Source organism: Salvelinus namaycush, chromosome 28 (genome assembly GCF_016432855.1).
Source record: "Salvelinus namaycush isolate Seneca chromosome 28, SaNama_1.0, whole genome shotgun sequence".
Taxonomy (NCBI): Eukaryota; Metazoa; Chordata; class Actinopteri; order Salmoniformes; family Salmonidae; genus Salvelinus; species Salvelinus namaycush.
The window spans coordinates 20423877-20436110 of NC_052334.1; the positions used below are offsets into that span (position 1 = coordinate 20423877).

A 12234-nucleotide genomic window follows, 5' to 3' on the forward strand; every position below is an offset into this window, starting at 1 on the left:
ACGCAACAGACCGAAGCCCGAACACACACTAACGTTTTTCATAGCGAAGAAAAGAGGAGCAAAAAAGAGGGGGGGGGGGCAGGCAAACAGCCTACGCGAGCGGTTCTGACTATCTCTTGGTAATCTGTATCTGCCTCGTAAATTCACCAAAGGTATATATTAGGCTATCAATGATTAATGGCTCAACTATTCTTCATAGAGCCAGTGAATTGAAGTTGAACATCAGTTTAATTAGGCCTTCATCATCAGATCAGTCTGCCATTTTAGTTGCAGCCACATCTAGGGTTGCACATTTTATTCAGAGGTAGGAACTTTCCATGGGAATTAACAGGCGTATATAGCTATTAATACCATTTAAATGTAGATGTTTTTTGCATTAGATATATTTATCATATGAAGACAAAAACATAAACCTTTTACCTTATCATAAGTAGACATAATTGCAAATGATTAAATCCTTACAATAGAAATAAAAAAAGCAATTTAGTTACGAATTGAACTTTAATTAAATGAGTTGGCTCTTCACATGGGATGATTTCCCTGAACAACAAAAGGGAATATTGAATGATCCATCGCATGTCCCAAAAACGTTTTCAACATCTGTAAAATGATAGACGAGAAACTAAAGCTTTGGTTGTCTTCTCAGGCGTCCATGTCTTCTCCCTGGACCTCCTCAATGTCCACCTCTTGGACATCAGACTCTGAGGCCTCATCTTCACTGTCACTTTCCAACCTTGTTGAGGATGGCTTGTTGTCAGGCTCAGAAAGCCTCAAATTTGCCCGGATGGCAAATTTTTCAACCCTTGGATTGGTCAGCCTGTTGCGTGATTTGTGTGTGTGTGTTCCCAAACAAGGACCAGTTGCGCTCTGAGGCGGCTGATGTTGGTGGGATTTGGAGGATGAAGGCAACGGGAAAGAGCCTCAGATCCACAAAGTCTCTTCCACCATGTGACTGATGAGATATGTTGGCACGACTGCCATATTGCATCTCCATCCCAAAGCCCTTGCTTGGAACTGTACTTCACCACACTGCCAAGAACCTTGTTCTCATCCAGGCCAAGGGGGCGAGACACAGTAGTGATGACACCATAGGCCTGGTTGATCTCTGTACCAAGACAGGATGCTCTTGCCAGCATACTTGGGGTCCAACATGTACGCTGCGGCGTGTATGGGCTTCAGGCAGACATCTTCACGCCTTTTGATGCATTTCAGAACTGCAGTTTCCTCTGCTTGGAGCAACAGTGAAGTGGGCAGGGCAGTACGGATTTCTTCTTACATCTGCAAGCAGAGTCTGAACATCAGACAGGATGGCATTGTCTTCCTCAATCCGTGCAGTGGCTACTGCTACCGGTTTCAGGACTTTCAGGCTGCTTACCACTCTCTCAAAATGCATCATCCAGGAGGATCCTCTTGATGGGGCTGTCCATATTGACAGACTGTGATATGGCCATTTCTTGGAGAGACTCTTTCCCCTCCAGGAGACTGTCAAACATGACTACGACACCCCAACGGGTGTTGCTGGGCAGCTTCAATGTGGTGCTCTTATTCTTCTCACTTTGCTTGGTGAGGTAGATTGCTGCTATAACTTGATGACCCTTCAAATACCTAACCATTTCCTTGTCTCTCTTGTAGAGTGTATCCATTGTTTTCAGTGCCATGATGTCCTTGGAGAGCAGATTCAATGCATGAGCAGCACAGCCAATGGGTGTGATGTGAGGGTAGGACTCCTCCACTTTAGACCAAGCAGCCTTCATGTTCGCAGCATTGTCTGTCACCAGTGTAAATACCTTCTGTGGTCTAAGGTCATTGATGACTGCCTTCAGCTCATCTGCAATGTAAAGACCGGTGTGTCTGTTGTCCCTTGTGTATGTGCTCTTGTAGAATACTGGTTGAGGGGTGGAGATTATGTAGTTAATTATTCCTTGCCCACAAACATTCGACCAGAGAGGATTGCAATACAGTCTGTTTTCTCTATGATTTGCTTGACCTTCACTTGAACTCTGTTGAATTCTGCATCCAGCAAATGAGTAGATAAAGCATGTCTGGTTGGAGGGGTGTATGCTGGGTGAAGAACATTCAGAAATCTCTTCCAGTACACATTGCCTATGAGCATCAGAGGTGAACCAGTTGCATATACAGCTCGAGCAAGACATTCATCAGCATTTCTTTGACTACGTTCCTCCATTGAGTCAAAACAACTTCTGATTCCATGAGGAACATGAGCTGTTGCTATCGATACGGTGTCTGATTCATCATTTTCACCTCGAATAGAGTGGGACTTTTGTCAGAGGTTGCTTGTTGTGAGCGCTGAGCGAACTTTATGCACTTGACCAGATGATTCTGCATCTTTGTTGCATTCTTCACATATGATTTGGCACAGTATTTGCAAAGGTACACAGCTTTTCCTAATACATTAGCTACAGTGAAATGTCTCCACACATCAGATAGTGCCCGTGCATTTTCCTGTAAAGATTTGAAAAAAATGAGTAAAATAAAAAATAAAATTCCATGTACAGGTAAATAGTTAAGCAGTTAGATTAAACAACTCCTTTGTAAGATACATGTTTTAAAATTGAACATGTATGGAAACAGGTAGCAGGCTCAAGCAAGCTAAAATTCACATGGTAGCAAAAACTAACTAGCAGGAATTGTTAGAAATGATTTAAACACACTTTGCTGTAGGCTACTATTTACTAGTTAACTTCTTATGGCTGCAATCCTGGTAACGGGATCGATATGACAGCAGCCAGAGAAAGTGCAGGGCGCCAAATTCAAACAACAGAAATCTCATAATTAAAATTCCTCAAACATACATGTGTCTTATACCATTTTTAAGGTAATCTTGTTGTTAATCCCACCAAAGTGTCCGATTTCAAATAGGATTTTCAGCGAAAGCACCACAAACGATTATGTTTGGTCACCGCCAAATCACAGACAAAGTAATTTTTCCAGCCAAAGATAGGAGTCACAAAAAGCACAAATAGAGAAAATGAATCACTAACCTTTGATTATCTTCATCAGATGACACTCATAGGACTTCATGTTACACAATACATGTATGTTTTGTTTGATAAAGTTCATATTTATATAAAAAAATCTGAGTTTACATTGGCGTGTTACGTTCACTAGTTCCAAAAACATCCAGTGATTTTGCATAGCCACATCGATTCAACAGAAATACTCATCATAAATGTAGATGATAATACAAGTTATACACATGGAATTATAGATATACCTCTCCTTAATGCAACCGCTGTGTCAGATTTCAAAAAAACTTTACGGAAAAATGAACCATGCAATAATCTGAGACGGCGCTCAGAACAATAGTCAAATTAGCCGCCATGTTGGAGTCAACAGAAACCAGAAATTACATGATAAATATTCCTCCTTACCTTTGATGATCTTCATCAGAATGCACTCCCAGGAATCCCAGGTCCACAATAAATGCTTGATTTGTTCGATAATGTCTGTTATTTATGTCCAATTAGCTACTTTGGTTAGCGCGTTTGGTAAACAATTCCAAAGTCACGAAGCGCGTTCCCTAAAAGCTGACGAAATGTCCAAAAGTTCAGTAACAGTCAGTAGAAACATGTCAAACGATGTATTGAATCAATCTTTAGAATGTTAACAAATCTTGAATACATTTCCAACCGGAGAATTACATTGACTTCAGATGAGCGATGGAACAGAGCTCCCTCATGTGAACGCGCATGGTCAAAGAATGGTCAGGTCATGGCAGACCTGTCAAATTCCCTCTCATTCAGCCCCCCTTCACAGTAGAGTTATCAGACAAAGTTCTACAGACTGTTGACATCTAGTGGAAGCCGTAGGAAGTGCAAACTCATTCATATCGCGCTGTGATTTCAATGGGATCTTGGTTGAAAATCTGCCAGCCTCAGAATTTCCACTTCCTGTTTGGATTTTTTCTCTGGTTTTTGCCTGCCATATGAGTTCTGTTATACTCACAGACATAATTCAAACCGTTTTAGAAACTTCAGAGTGTTTTCTATCCAATACTAATAATAAGCAACTATGACTGAGGAGCAGGCTGTTTACTCTGGGCACCTCTGTGCACCTTTCATCCAAGCTACTCAATACTGCCCCTGCAGCCACAAGAAGTTAACAAAAAATCGTGTATGTCGGGCCTCCCGGGTGGCACAGTGGTCTAGGGCACTGCATCGCAGCGTCAGCTGCGCCACCAGAGACTATGGGTTCGCGCCCAGGCTCTGTCGCAGCCGGCCGCGACCGGGAGGTCCGTGGGGCGACGCAGAATTGGCCTAGCGTCATCCGGGTTAGGGAGGGTTTGGCTGGTAGGGATATCCTTGTCTCATCGTGCACCAGCGACTCCTGTGGTGGGCCGGGCGCAGTGCGCGCTAATCAAGGGAGCCAGGTGCACGGTGTTTCCTCCGACACATTGGTGCGGCTGGCTTCCGGGTTGGAGGCGCGCTGTGTTAAGAAGCAGTGCGGCTTGGTTGGGTTGTGTTTCGGAAGACGCATGGCTTTCGACCTTCGTCTCTCCCGAGCCCGTACGGGAGTTGTAGCGATGAGACAAGATAGTAATTACTAACAATTGGATACCACGAAATTGGGGAGAAAAAGGGGTAAAAAAATATATATATAAAAAATAAAATAAATAATCGTGTCATAAAATATATTCACCCCACCCAGTATTGTAATCAAAACTTACCAGAAAGCATGTAGTCCTTGGCTCAGACAGTGTAGTAGTGCGGGCTTAATAGCATCTCATTGGTGTGCAAGATCTTGAGAATCAGCTGTGATGGAAGAATGCACTGTGCATGCAGAGGGTTGCAATTCCATTGAATTGGGGATAGTTTAAACAAAATATGTCACAAGACCTAGAATTGCCTTGTGTATCCAACAATAAAGGTTCACTGTTAAGCTAACGTTTTTGATGAATTTAAGCAACATTCCCAGGTTTAACTTCTCATGGAAAATGTACTCAAAATTCCTGAAATTGACCAGAAAGTTTGACCTTTTGCACGTCTTGTGTAAGGCCAGCCAAAAGAGCTCAATTTTGCTGGCGATTTCAATGTTGGAACGTGATATGATGAACTCCATGCATTAATTTGGCTATGATCCCACAACCTTTCTAAAGATGCAACAAGTACTCTAATTTCGACTGATGTTACAATACCTACACTACCGTTCAAAAGTTTGACATCACTTAGAAATTTTGTTTTTTAACTTCTTATGGCTGCAGCCCGAGGCCGCCCACAATATGACAGCCAGCTCAAGTGCAGGGCGCGAAATTCAAAATATATTTTTTTTAAATATTTAACTTTCACACATTAACAAGTCCAATACAGCAAATGAAAGGTACACATCTTGTGAATCCAGCCAACATGTCCGATTTTTAAAATGTTTTACAGCGAAAACAGCACGTATATTTATGTTAGCTCACCACCAAATACAAAAAAGGACAGACATTTTTCACAGCACAGGTAGCATGCACAAAGCCAACCTAACTAACCAAGAACCAACCAAACTAACCAAGAAACAACTTCATCAGATGAGTCTTATAACATGTTATACAATAAATCTGTTTTGTTCGAAAAATGTGCATATTTCAGGTATAAATCATAGTTTACATTGCAGCTACAATCAGAAATTGCACCGAAAGCAGCCATAATAATTACAGACACCAACGTCAAATACCTAATTACTCATCATAAAACATTTCTGAAAAATACATAGTGTACAGCAATTGAAAGACAGGCATCTTGTGATTCCAGCCAATATTTCCGATTTATTAAGTGTTTTACAGCGAAAACACAATATAGCGTTATATTAGCTTACCACAATAGCCAGAAACACATGCCATTTCCCAGTAGCAAAAGGTTAGCGATCGTAACAAACCAGTAAAAGATATATAATTTTTGACTAACCTTGATATTCTTCATCAGATGACAGTCCTATAACATCAGGTTATACATACACTTATGTTTTGTTTGAAAATGTGCATATTTAGAGCTGAAATCAGTGGTTATACATTCTGCTAACGTAGCTACTATTTCCCACAACGTTCGGATATTTTTCTGACACTTTTTCTGACACACATATTCTGACCAAATAGCTATTCATAAACATAACTAAAAAATACATGTTGTATAGGAAATGATAGATCCATTAGTTCTTAATGAAATCGCAGTGTTAGAATTCTAAAAAATAACTTCATTACGACATCCAGCTTCGGTATAGCTAGAGTACCCAAAAGTTGGGCGCCGACGACTAGTTCACATGCACGACAGATATATGAAATAGCATCATAAAATGTTTCTTACTTTTGCTGATCTTTCATCAGAATGTTGGACAAGGGGTCCTTTGTCAAGAACAATCGTTGTTTGGATTTAGAACGTCCATTTTCCCTCTTGAATTAGCAAGCACACTAGCCAAGTGGCACGGATCTCTCCATCGTCAACAAAGTCAGAGAACGGAACACGGCAAAACTCCCGAAAAAATGTCAATAATCTGATTAAACTATATTGAAAAAACATACTTTACGATGATATGGTCACATGTATCAAATAAAATCAAAGCCGGAGATAGTAGTCGTCTATAACGGCAGCTAAACAGAAGGCAAATCCAGGTACCTCCTCGCGCTCTCCAGAAAACAGGAAATGGGGGACACGTCATACAAAGAGCTTGTATTCCACTTCAGACCAAGATAAACACTAAATTTCTTCTCTCACCGCCTCTTGACATCCAGGGGAAGGTCTATGAAGTGCATGTATACTAATACGTATCATGCCCATTTATAGGCAGGAAGTAGAACAGAGCCTCGATTTCAGACTTTCCACTTCCTGGTCAGGAAGTTTGTGCCAAATGAGTTCTGTTTGACTCACAGATATAATTCAAACGGTTTTAGAAACTAGAGTGTTTTCTATCCAATAGTAATAATAATATGCATATTGTACGAGCAAGAATTGAGTACGAGGCCGTTTGAAATGGGCACCTTTTATCTGGCTACTCAATACTGCCCCTGCAGCCCAAACAGGTTAAAGAATAGCAAAAAATGTTGTCCATTAAAATAACATAATTGATCAGATATACAGTGTAGACATTGTTAATGTTGTAAATTACTTTTGTAGCTTGAAACTAGTCTAAAGAAGGCCAATTTTTATTGCTTCTTTAGTCAGAACAACAGTTTTCAGCTGTGCTAACATAATTGCAGAAGGGTTTTATAATGATCAATTAGCCATTTAACTTCTCTGCGCTACAGATCCCTTTTACGGGATCATTTTCCTAAACAACCGCTGAATTGCAGGGCGCAAAATATTACTACAAATATTTATAATCATGCAATCACAAGTGAAATATACCAAAACACCGCTTAGCTTGTTGTTAATCCACCTATCGTGTCAGATTTTGAAAATATGCTTTACAGAGAAAGAAATCCAAGCTTTTGTGAGTGTATCAATCAATGCTAGAACAGCTAGCCCCAAATTAGCATGGTCAGAAAAGCAATAAAATTAATCGTTTACCTTTGATAATCTTCGGATGTTTGCACTCATGAGACTCCCAGTTACACAACAAATGTTCTTTTTGTTCGATAAATATGACTTTTATAGCAAAAAAAACGCCATTTGGGTTGCGCGTTATGTTCAGAAAACCAAAGCCTCGTTCCGTTCGACGAAAATTCCAAAAAGTATCCGTAATGGTTGTAGAAACATGCCAAATGTTTTTTATAATCAATCCTCAGGTTGTTTTTAACAAACATAATCGATAATATTTCGACCGTAACCTATTCAATAAGAGAGGAAAGTAAAATGGAGAGCTACCCCACTTGCGCGCAGGAACTATTCAGAGGACACCTGACTACTTTTGAAAAATCTCGCCCATTTTTTCAAAATAAAAGCCTGAAACGATGTCTAAAGCCTGGTCACAGCCTGAGGAAGCCATTGGAAAAGGAATCTGGTTGATACCCCTTTAAATGGAAGAAAGACGGGCCAGGAAACACAGATTTTAAAATAATAATAATAATAAAATGATACTTGGATTAGCTAACAACATGCCATTGGAACACATGAGTGAAGTTTGCTGATAATGGGCCTCTGTACTCCTATGTAGATGTTCCGTTTCAGCTACAATAGTCAATTACAACATTAACAATGTCTAAACTGTATTTCTGATCAATTTTATGTCATTTTAATGGACACAATTAGCTTTTCTTTCAAAAACAAGGACATTTTTAAGTGACTCAACTTTTGAACGGTAGTTTATGTATTTCTCTACTGAAGCAGCGAAGTCTGAGTAAGTAGTAGCTAGTGCACACTCGCACAGTGAATTCCAGTTCAGTTTCTCTGGATGGCAAGGGGCTTGAACATTTTCCTCCATAGCCAAATGATCCTGGCAAAACCTCACGTTGCTAGGCAACCATGCAAACTTGTATAAATAGAAATGACTATGTATGGAATCTGATTGGAATGTTGACGCTGGCCAACTACTGCATAACATATACAGTGGGGAGAACAACTATTGGATACACTGCCGATTTTGCAGGTTTTCCTACTTACAAAGCATGTAGAGGTCTGTAATTTTTATCATAGGTACACTTCAACTGTGAGAGACGGAACTAAAACAAAAATCCAGAAAATCACATTGTATGTATTAAGTAATTAATTTGCATTTTATTGCATGACATAAGTATTTGATCACCTACCAACCAGTAAGAATTCCGGCTCTCACAGACCTGTTAGTTTTTCTTTAAGAAGCCCTCCTGTTCTCCACCCGTTACCTGTATAAAAGACACCTGTCCACACACTCAATCAAACAGACTCCAACCTCTCCACAATGGCCAAGACCTGAGAGCTGTGTAAGGACATCAGGGGTAAAATTGTAGACCTGCACAAGGCTGGGATGGGCTACAGGACAATAGGCAAGCAGCTTGGTGAGAAGGCAACAACTGTTGGCACAATTATTAGAAAATGGAAGAAGTTCAAGATGACGGTCAATCACTCTCGGTCTGGGGCTCCATGCAAGATCTCACCTCGTGGTGCATCAATGATCATGAGGAAGGTGAGGGATCAGCCCAGAACTACACGGCAGGACCTGGTCAATGACCTGAAGAGAGCTGGGACCACAGTCTCAAAGAAAACCATTAGTAACACACTACGCCGTCATGGATTAAAATCCTGCAGCGCACGCAAGGTCCCCCTGCTCAAGCCAGCGCATGTCCAGGCCCGTCTGAAGTTTGCCAATGACCATCTGGATGATCCAGAGGAGGAATGGGAGAAGGTCATGTGGTCGGATGAGACAAAAATAGAGCTTTTTGGTCTAAACTCCACTCGCCGTGTTTGGAGGAAGAAGGATGAGTACAACCCCAAGAACACCATCCCAACCGTGAAGCATGGAGGTGGAAACATCATTCTTTGGGGATGCTTTTCTGCAAAGGGGACAGTACGACTGCACCGTATTGAGGGGAGGATGGATGGGGCCATGTATCGCGAGATCTTGGCCAACAACCTCCTTCCCTCAGTAAGAGCATTGAAGATGGGTCGTGGCTGGGTCTTCCAGCATGACAACGACCCGAAACACACAGCCAGGGCAACTAAGGAGTGGCTCCGTAAGAAGCATCTCAAGGTCCTGGAGTGGCCTAGCCAGTCTCCAGACCTGAACCCAATAGAAAATCTTTGGAGGGAGCTGAAAGTCCGTATTGCCCAGCGACAGCCCCGAAACCTGAAGGATCTGGAGAAGGTCTGTATGGAGGAGTGGGCCAAAATCCCTGCTGCAGTGTGTCCAAACCTGGTCAAGAACTACAGGAAACGTATGATCTCTGTAATTGCAAACAAAGGTTTCTGTATCAAATATTAAGTTCTGCTTTTCTGATGTATCAAATACTTATGTCATGCAATAAAATGCAAATTAATTACTTAAATCATACAATGTGATTTTCTGGATTTTTGTTTTAGATTCCGTCTCTCACAGTTGAAGTGTACCTATGATAAAAATTACAGACCTCTACATGCTTTGTAAGTAGGAAAACCTGCAAAATCGGCAGTGTATCAAATACTTGTTCTCCCCACTGTATATGACCAATCCGTTAGCCAGCACTAAGCGTGTTTTCGTGAATTAATAACTTTACTCATAACCCATTTCACATCAGTCACTTCCCAGTTCTGATGATCTCTGCATTGCAGTCTTCTCAAAATTAGAATGTAACCTAGATTCCTGGGCACTTCGAAATTTAAAAAAATCTAGACCTCATACAGCTTGGCTGGGTTAAATATAACCATAAGCAGCACAACTGTCGATTTGCTTTGCTGTCCTTGCCCAGAATTAATCGCCAGACAGTCTGTTGGAGCTAGGAACAGAAGCATTAAGCTAGACCTGCTAAATATGTGTATGCGAGCAATAACATTTGATTTGAGTCTGCCACAGTGCTGTTCATTGTTAATGGCATCGAATCACTTCCCGTCGTCCTGAGTCTAGTCTACACAGTGTGACCCTGGCTAGTGAGATCGTCTGCTCAATAGCAGAATTGATCTACCCCTAGGCTTTCTCTGTTGGTTCAGAGTACAAACAACCCATTGTTGAACTGCAACTCAGTATTGTACACATTAATATTTAATCTCTGCAAACAAGTAAACGGGATGAATTCCTTTGTATGTTACAGTAGATGGCTGTTGTAGCAGGTGCCTTTTGTCTTTTTGCTAGCTTCTTAGCAAGGTTTTGGGTCTATAGCACTTGAACTCTGTCCAATTAAAAAATGCAGTCCTTAATTGATTAAATAGAAATTAAATGGACTCCTACTAAATCCATTAAACGAGTAAACCTTACCCTAGAATAACGTTTTACCTCTGCTTAGTCTGTAGACAAACTGTAGCTTAAACAATGGCATTCCTTTATACATTTGCTACCTTCTGAAAAAAGCGTATTCGTCTTGGTCGATCCCATGGTCATTCCCACTTTTTTTGTGTCTGGCTATGTATGCAAGTGCTTTTGAGTGTTTGTGTGAGTTTAAGAGGGGGTGTGTGTGTGCTCGCATGTTTGAGTGGGAGAGGCTGGTGTCTGAAGCTCTTTTCTACTCATCACTTCAGCAGCAGAAGTGGGTCTTATGGCAGGTACGTCCTACCCCCCCCACAACAATCCCTTATCCCCCCCATCTGTGCAGCACATAACCACACACTGTCGCTCCTCTTGTTGTATACCTGTTGTTTCTTTTGTATGTCTCCATCTGCGAACACCAGGCAGGAAATGGAAGCATGGTCAAAGATATTGTGTTTCTGCATGGCATTGTTTTCATTCATCTTTTGCTGCTGCATTAGAGCTATGGTTTGTATTTTATCATAGTGATGGGGGTTTTGTACAGTAATCGTGTTGTCTCTGCTAAGTGGTTGATAAACATACTGATGTGGTTGTGGCTCATGCTTCAGTGATGTTGCCTACACCGATTATGACGCTCATGTCAATGCTGTGGTCTATACATTGTATGTAAACATTGTTTGGTATTGTGATCTGATAACCAGATAAACTGTACAAGAAGAATGACATGGGCCTTTTCAATGAAATTAGTCTAACCATGTGGCTCAACCAGAATAACTGTATGCCTATGTCAATAAAAAGGCTCCCATGCCATAGAATTATGTAGCTCAGAAATATTTCCATAGGAGTAAGCAATTTCGAGAATTCCACCCGGCCGGAAAAGGATCCTTTCAGCTCTACAGGTGTTTAGTGTAAGGGGCAGAGGTTGATTTGGAGTGCCTCAGAATTGAGGCGGTTTCAGGAGGTCTGCAGATCAATATTATCATGCCCCTTGGTCGACATGTGTAGGACTACATCCTTGTGACATGCTGTGATATAGTGTATTTTTCTTTCATATAGCCAGGTTAGGTGAGGACGTTTGGTGTCTACTTTAATCTAATGCAGTGAATCTATTCTGTGAGGATGTGGGCTTCAAAAGTTGCGTTTTACATAGGCAGCCCAATTCTGCCCTTTTTTTGTTGTAATTCTATGCTAGTAGATACCATAGACTTCCAGTCGTTGCGCTAACGCTAGTTAGCAAACTACCTCGAACTTCCTTCATACTGGAGACCGAGACATAAAAATGATATCCACTAGTTCATCGGACTATGGGGAAGTAGACAAAGGGCCTCATTTTCCGAAATACCAAAGTATCCCTTTTAAGCTCTTTCCAGTAGCATAACTACTTTTTTGAGCAGATGCATGAAGTGGTTGCGTCAGTAGACTGGTAGTCCGCTTTGAGTGAAAGTCAGA

At 41.2% G+C, this 12234-nt stretch overlaps 1 protein-coding gene across 1 annotated transcript in view; it reads left to right on the top strand.

The window, feature by feature from the left end:
* LOC120023510 (methionine aminopeptidase 1-like) overlaps nt 1-12234 on the top strand; it is a 28254-nt gene that overhangs the window by 9725 nt on the left and 6295 nt on the right. The gene's annotated exons all lie outside the window — the stretch shown is intronic.